Source organism: Leptodactylus fuscus, chromosome 2, assembly GCF_031893055.1.
Source record: "Leptodactylus fuscus isolate aLepFus1 chromosome 2, aLepFus1.hap2, whole genome shotgun sequence".
Taxonomy (NCBI): domain Eukaryota; kingdom Metazoa; phylum Chordata; class Amphibia; order Anura; family Leptodactylidae; genus Leptodactylus; species Leptodactylus fuscus.
The window spans coordinates 162238191-162246815 of NC_134266.1; the positions used below are offsets into that span (position 1 = coordinate 162238191).

Consider the following 8625-nt stretch of genomic DNA (forward strand, 5'->3'; position numbering starts at 1 on the left):
GATAACATACAGTGATAACACTCTGAGTACAGATAATGTAGTACATGTCACCTGCAGTCCTATGTAACACCACAGATAACACACAGTGATAACTCTCTGAGTACAGATAATGTAATAGATGTCACCTGCAGTCCTATGTAACACCAGATAACACATAGTGATAACTCTCTGAGTACAGATAATGTAGTAGATGTCACCTGCAGTCCTATGTAACACCACAGATAACACAGTGATAACTCTCTGAGTACAGATAATGTAGTAGATGTCACCTGCAGTCCTATGTAACACTACAGATAACACAGTGATAACTCTCTGGGTACAGATAATATAGTACATGTCACCTGCAGTCCTATGTAACACCACAGATAACATACAGTGATAACTCTCTGAGTACAGATAATGTAGTATGTCACCTGCAGTCCTATGTAATGCCACAGATAACACACAGTGATAACTCTCTGAGTACAGATAATGTAGTAGATGTCACCTGCAGTCCTATGTAACACCACAGATAACACAGTGATAACTCTCTGAGTACAGATAATGTAGTACATGTCACCTGCAGTCCTATGTAACACCACAGATAACATACAGTGATAACTCTCTGAGTACAGATAATGTAGTAGATGTCACCTGCAGTTCTATGTAACACCACAGATAACACAGTGATAACTCTCTGAGTACAGATAATGTAGTAGATGTCACCTGCAATCCTATGTAACACCAGATAACACACAGTGATAACTCTCTGAGTACAGATAATACAGTAGATGTCACCTGCAGTCCTATGTAACACTACAGATAACACAGTGATAACTCTCTGGGTACAGATAATATAGTACATGTCACCTGCAATCCTATGTAACACCAGATAACACACAGTGATAACTCTCTGAGTACAGATAATACAGTAGATGTCACCTGCAGTCCTATGTAACACCAGATAACACACAGTGATAACTCTGAGTACAGATAATGTAGTAGATGTCACCTGCAGTCCTATGTAACACTACAGATAACACAGTGATAACTCTCTGAGTACAGATAATGTAGTAGATGTCACCTGCAATCCTATGTAACACCACAGATAACATACAGTGATAACTCTCTGAGTACAGATAATGTAGATGTTACCTGCAGTCCTATGTAACACCACAGATAACATACAGTGATAACTCTCTGAGTACAGATAATACAGTAGATGTCACCTGCAGTCCTATGTAACACTACAGATAACACAGTGATAACTCTCTGAGTACAGATAATGTAGTATGTCACCTGCAGTCCTATGTAACACCACAGATAACATACAGTGATAACTCTCTGAGTACAGATAATGTAGTAGATGTCACCTGCAATCCTATGTAACACCACAGATAACACACAGTGATAACTCTCTGAGTACAGATAATGTAGTAGATGTTACCTGCAGTCCTATGTAACACCACAGATAACACACAGTGATAACTCTCTGAGTACAGATAATGTAGTACATGTCACCTGCAGTCCTATGTAACACCACAGATAACATACAGTGATAACACTCTGAGTACAGATAATGTAGTACATGTCACCTGCAGTCCTATGTAACACCACAGATAACACACAGTGATAACTCTCTGAGTACAGATAATGTAATAGATGTCACCTGCAGTCCTATGTAACACCAGATAACACATAGTGATAACTCTCTGAGTACAGATAATGTAGTAGATGTCACCTGCAGTCCTATGTAACACCACAGATAACACAGTGATAACTCTCTGAGTACAGATAATGTAGTAGATGTCACCTGCAGTCCTATGTAACACTACAGATAACACAGTGATAACTCTCTGGGTACAGATAATATAGTACATGTCACCTGCAGTCCTATGTAACACCACAGATAACATACAGTGATAACTCTCTGAGTACAGATAATGTAGTATGTCACCTGCAGTCCTATGTAATGCCACAGATAACACACAGTGATAACTCTCTGAGTACAGATAATGTAGTAGATGTCACCTGCAGTCCTATGTAACACCACAGATAACACAGTGATAACTCTCTGAGTACAGATAATGTAGTACATGTCACCTGCAGTCCTATGTAACACCACAGATAACACAGTGATAACTCTCTGAGTACAGATAATGTAGTAGATGTCACCTGCAGTCCTATGTAAAACCACAGATAACACAGTGATAACTCTCTGAGTACAGATAATGTAGTAGATCTCACCTGCAGTCCTATGTAACACTACAGATAACACACAGTGATAACTCTCTGAGTACAGATAATGTAGATGTTACCTGCAGTCCTATGTAACACCACAGATAACATACAGTGATAACTCTCTGAGTACAGATAATGTAGTAGATGTCACCTGCAGTTCTATGTAACACCACAGATAACACACAGTGATAACTCTGAGTACAGATAATGTAGTAGATGTCACCTGCAGTCCTATGTAACACCACAGCTAACACACAGTGATAACTCTCTGAGTACAGATAATACAGTAGATGTCACCTGCAGTCCTATATAACGTCACAGATAACACACAGTGATAACTCTGAGTACAGATAATTTAGTAGATGTCACCTGCAGTCCTATGTAACACCACAGCTAACACACAGTGATAACTCTCTGAGTACAGATAATACAGTAGATGTCACCTGCAGTCCTATATAACGTCACAGATAACACACAGTGATAACTCTGAGTACAGATAATTTAGTAGATGTCACCTGCAGTCCTATGTAACACCACAGCTAACACACAGTGATAACTCTCTGAGTACAGATAATACAGTAGATGTCACCTGCAGTCCTATGTAACACCACAGCTAACACACAGTGATAACTCTCTGAGTACAGATAATACAGTAGATGTCACCTGCAGTTCTATGTAACACCACAGATAACACACAGTGATAACTCTGAGTACAGATAATACAGTAGATGTCACCTGCAGTCCTATATAGCGCCACAGATAACACACAGTGATAACTCTGAGTACAGATAATTTAGTAGATGTCACCTGCAGTCCTATGTAACACCACAGCTAACACACAGTGATAACTCTCTGAGTACAGATAATACAGTAGATGTCACCTGCAGTCCTATATAACGTCACAGATAACACACAGTGATAACTCTGAGTACAGATAATACAGTAGATGTCACCTGCAGTCCCATGTAGCACCACAGCTAACACACAGTGATAACACTCTGAGTACAGATAATGTAGTACATGTCACCTGCAGTCCTATGTAACACCACAGATAACATACAGTGATAACTCTCTGAGTACAGATAATGTAGTAGATGTCACCTGCAGTTCTATGTAACACCACAGATAACACAGTGATAACTCTCTGAGTACAGATAATGTAGTAGATGTCACCTGCAGTCCTATGTAACACCACAGCTAACACACAGTGATAACTCTCTGAGTACAGATAATGTAGTAGATGTCACCTGCAGTCCTATATAACGCCACAGATAACACAGTGATAACTCTCTGAGTACAGATAATATAGTAGATGTCACCTGCAGTCCTATGTAACACCACAGCTAACACACAGTGATAACTCTCTGAGTACAGATAATGTAGTAGATGTCACCTGCAGTCCTATGTAACACCACAGATAACATACAGTGATAACTCTCTGAGTACAGATAATGTAGTAGATGTTACCTGCAGTCCTATGTAACACCACAGATAACACACAGTGATAACTCTCTGAGTACAGATAATGTAATAGATGTCACCTGCAGTCCTATGTAACACCAGATAACACATAGTGATAACTCTCTGAGTACAGATAATGTAGTAGATGTCACCTGCAGTCCTATGTAACACCACAGATAACACAGTGATAACTCTCTGAGTACAGATAATGTAGTAGATGTCACCTGCAGTCCTATGTAACACTACAGATAACACAGTGATAACTCTCTGGGTACAGATAATATAGTACGTCACCTGCAGTCCTATGTAACACCACAGATAACATACAGTGGTAACTCTCTGAGTACAGATAATGTAGTATGTCACCTGCAGTCCTATGTAATGCCACAGATAACACACAGTGATAACTCTCTGAGTACAGATAATGTAGTAGATGTCACCTGCAGTCCTATGTAACACTACAGATAACACACAGTGATAACTCTCTGAGTACAGATAATGTAGATGTTACCTGCAGTCCTATGTAACACCACAGATAACACACAGTGATAACTCTCTGAGTACAGATAATGTAGTAGATGTCACCTGCAGTCCTATGTAACACCACAGATAACATACAGTGATAACTCTCTGAGTACAGATAATGTAGTAGATGTTACCTGCAGTCCTATGTAACACCACAGATAACACACAGTGATAACTCTCTGAGTACAGATAATGTAATAGATGTCACCTGCAGTCCTATGTAACACCAGATAACACATAGTGATAACTCTCTGAGTACAGATAATGTAGTAGATGTCACCTGCAGTCCTATGTAACACCACAGATAACACAGTGATAACTCTCTGAGTACAGATAATGTAGTAGATGTCACCTGCAGTCCTATGTAACACTACAGATAACACAGTGATAACTCTCTGGGTACAGATAATATAGTACATGTCACCTGCAGTCCTATGTAACACCACAGATAACATACAGTGGTAACTCTCTGAGTACAGATAATGTAGTATGTCACCTGCAGTCCTATGTAATGCCACAGATAACACACAGTGATAACTCTCTGAGTACAGATAATGTAGTAGATGTCACCTGCAGTCCTATGTAACACTACAGATAACACACAGTGATAACTCTCTGAGTACAGATAATGTAGATGTTACCTGCAGTCCTATGTAACACCACAGATAACATACAGTGATAACTCTCTGAGTACAGATAATGTAGTAGATGTCACCTGCAGTCCTATATAACACCACAGATAACATACAGTGATAACTCTCTGAGTACAGATAATGTAGTAGATGTCACCTGCAGTCCTATGTAACACCACAGCTAACACACAGTGATAACTCTCTGAGTACAGATAATACAGTAGATGTCACCTGCAGTCCTATATAACGTCACAGATAACACACAGTGATAACTCTGAGTACAGATAATACAGTAGATGTCACCTGCAGTCCCATGTAACACCACAGCTAACACACAGTGATAACACTCTGAGTACAGATAATGTAGTACATGTCACCTGCAGTCCTATGTAACACCACAGATAACATACAGTGATAACTCTCTGAGTACAGATAATGTAGTAGATGTCACCTGCAGTTCTATGTAACACCACAGATAACACACAGTGATAACTCTCTGAGTACAGATAATGTAGTACATGTCACCTGCAGTCCTATGTAAAACCACAGATAACACACAGTGATAACTCTCTGAGTACAGATAATGTAGTACATGTCACCTGCAGTCCTATGTAACACCACAGATAACATACAGTGATAACTCTCTGAGTACAGATAATGTAGTAGATGTCACCTGCAGTTCTATGTAACACCACAGATAACACACAGTGATAACTCTGAGTACAGATAATACAGTAGATGTCACCTGCAGTCCTATATAGCGCCACAGATAACACACAGTGATAACTCTGAGTACAGATAATTTAGTAGATGTCACCTGCAGTCCTATGTAACACCACAGCTAACACACAGTGATAACTCTCTGAGTACAGATAATACAGTAGATGTCACCTGCAGTCCTATATAACGTCACAGATAACGCACAGTGATAACTCTGAGTACAGATAATACAGTAGATGTCACCTGCAGTCCCATGTAGCACCACAGCTAACACACAGTGATAACACTCTGAGTACAGATAATGTAGTACATGTCACCTGCAGTCCTATGTAACACCACAGATAACATACAGTGATAACTCTCTGAGTACAGATAATGTAGTAGATGTCACCTGCAGTTCTATGTAACACCACAGATAACACACAGTGATAACTTTCTGAGTACAGATAATATAGTAGATGTCACCTGCAGTCCTATGTAACACCACAGCTAACACACAGTGATAACTTTCTGAGTACAGATAATGTAGTAGATGTCACCTGCAGTCCTATATAACGCCACAGATAACACAGTGATAACTCTCTGAGTACAGATAATATAGTAGATGTCACCTGCAGTCCTATGTAACACCACAGCTAACACACAGTGATAACTCTCTGAGTACAGATAATGTAGTAGATGTCACCTGCAGTCCTATATAACGCCACAGATAACACAGTGATAACTCTCTGAGTACAGATAATGTAGTAGATGTCACCTGCAGTCCTATGTAAAACCACAGATAACACAGTGATAACTCTCTGAGTACAGATAATGTAGTACATGTCACCTGCAGTCCTATGTAACACCACAGATAACACAGTGATAACTCTCTGAGTACAGATAATGTAGTAGATGTCACCTGCAGTCCTATGTAAAACCACAGATAACACAGTGATAACTCTCTGAGTACAGATAATGTAGTAGATGTCACCTGCAGTTCTATGTAACACCACAGATAACACACAGTGATAACTCTCTGAGTACAGATAATGTAGATGTTACCTGCAGTCCTATGTAACACCACAGATAACATACAGTGATAACTCTCTGAGTACAGATAATGTAGTACATGTCACCTGCAGTCCTATGTAACACCACAGATAACACAGTGATAACTCTCTGAGTACAGATAATGTAGTAGATGTCACCTGCAGTCCTATGTAAAACCACAGATAACACAGTGATAACTCTCTGAGTACAGATAATGTAGTACATGTCACCTGCAGTCCTATGTAACACCACAGATAACATACAGTGATAACTCTCTGAGTACAGATAATGTAGATGTTACCTGCAGTCCTATGTAACACCACAGATAACATACAGTGATAACTCTCTGAGTACAGATAATGTAGATGTTACCTGCAGTCCTATGTAACACCACAGATAACATACAGTGATAACTCTCTGAGTACAGATAATGTAGATGTTACCTGCAGTCCTATGTAACACCACAGATAACATACAGTGATAACTCTCTGAGTACAGATAATGTAGATGTTACCTGCAGTCCTATGTAACACCACAGCTAACACACAGTGATAACTCTCTGAGTACAGATAATGTAGTACATGTCACTGGCAGTCCTTCAGTACATTGGATGCTGTTTATTAAATGAATTAATGTTTTAAAATGTGTTTAAAATCTTAGAGTCTATGCACATGGCAAATGACGGAGGCACCAATTTTGACTCATAGGTACAAAAAGTATGTGTCCTTCCTTACTCTTCCTTTGTGCATGACATATCCTGAGATATGTGGCACAAGATTACTAGCTTTGAGTTTAGTTTAAAAATGTCTATCCTAGGTTCAGCATGACAAAGATTTTGCTAGCATGTTGCAATATTGTATAGATTGTGTAGATTTTTTGGTGAGAAGTTGTAATCCTTAACCAGATTTCAGCTAAACTAACTATGGACATGTCTGTTCTCCAGATGTATTCCATAAATCATCGTACGAGACCTCCGAGGGACACCATATTCTCCCTCCAAGCAATGCTTCAGTATTTCCATAATTTGCTGTGAATTGGTGCATGTGTATATGTACACAATAGAACATTTCTGGCCGATAGTAGGTATCACAGAGTCAGACACCATGTCTATGGATCAATAACATAGCAGTATGTACACATCTTTACAGTCATTGCTCCTACGACAATTTTTTTTTTTTTAATATGTCTTAAAAGAAGTTATTAATACGACAGGAGGAAAATATCTATTTAGAAACATCACCATTAGCGAGAACCAAAAGTTCAACATGACTCTTACCCCTAAAGCATTGGTTCTCAACCTGTGGTACACGTGTCCCAGAGGGTACATGGCACAGTCTCATGGAACATGTGTCATGGAACCATTGCTCTGGAAGTGGTAGATTTATTGAGTACTCAGGTTCCAAGGCTCCTAGGAAGCTAATGCTACCCAAACCACCCATCAAATACTGAGGCACAGTGGCTACTAACCAAATCAGACATCAGAAGACATCATGTTAGAGTTAAGGAAACAGGTCTCCCCTACAGCAGCAGATGGTCTGTTCTGAATGAACAAACGGTTTTTGATGTAAGATCTGATGAGTGAAAAGCTGGTCGGAAGTTACAGAATGAAGGATAGCAAGCAGAGATCTAGTAAACCATGAGGAACTGATGCAGAAAGTAGATTGGAAAATGATAGAAATTGTCCTAATACAATATTAGTCTTAAACTGGACCACCCCTTTAACTAATAGTCAAGTACTTTAGTCAGTCAAACATTTTACAGTTAAGTGTTACAAATTGATATTACAAGGCATAGCTAAAAGCATTCCTCAAGTAATAAACCGTTTTTAATAGATGAGTATTGCAGGTGAATGCAATAAACTTTGTAAGGAGATCTGTACCCTTAACCATTTATTAAGCTATTCTCCCGATCCTTCTCTTCAATCTGACAGTTGTGTACACCCTCACACACAGGACTTTATGAGGCTAAGGCCCCACATTGCAGAAACGCAGCTTTTTTGTTGCAGATTTTGCTGTGGTTTTATGAAATCTGGGAG

At 39.3% G+C, this 8625-nt stretch overlaps 2 long non-coding RNA genes across 4 annotated transcripts; both read right to left on the reverse strand.

Annotated features, from left to right (window-relative positions):
• Positions 1 to 413: 413 nt before the first annotated feature.
• Positions 414 to 1803, reverse strand: LOC142195308 (uncharacterized). Its single transcript, XR_012715084.1, has 3 exons — positions 1721 to 1803; positions 1427 to 1500; positions 414 to 705 (listed from the first exon to the last, which is right to left on the reverse strand). It is a non-coding gene; the product is annotated as an uncharacterized LOC142195308 (long non-coding RNA).
• Positions 1804 to 1936: 133 nt separating this feature from the next.
• Positions 1937 to 4834, reverse strand: LOC142195307 (uncharacterized). Of its 3 annotated transcripts, none has more exons than XR_012715083.1 (6): positions 4703 to 4834; positions 4487 to 4558; positions 4193 to 4340; positions 3834 to 3905; positions 3540 to 3761; positions 1937 to 2154 (listed from the first exon to the last, which is right to left on the reverse strand). It is a non-coding gene; the product is annotated as an uncharacterized LOC142195307 (long non-coding RNA). The 3 variants fall into 3 exon arrangements; XR_012715082.1 differs by having other exon boundaries at positions 3540 to 3687; positions 4193 to 4414; XR_012715081.1 differs by having other exon boundaries at positions 4193 to 4414.
• Positions 4835 to 8625: the final 3791 nt, after the last annotated feature.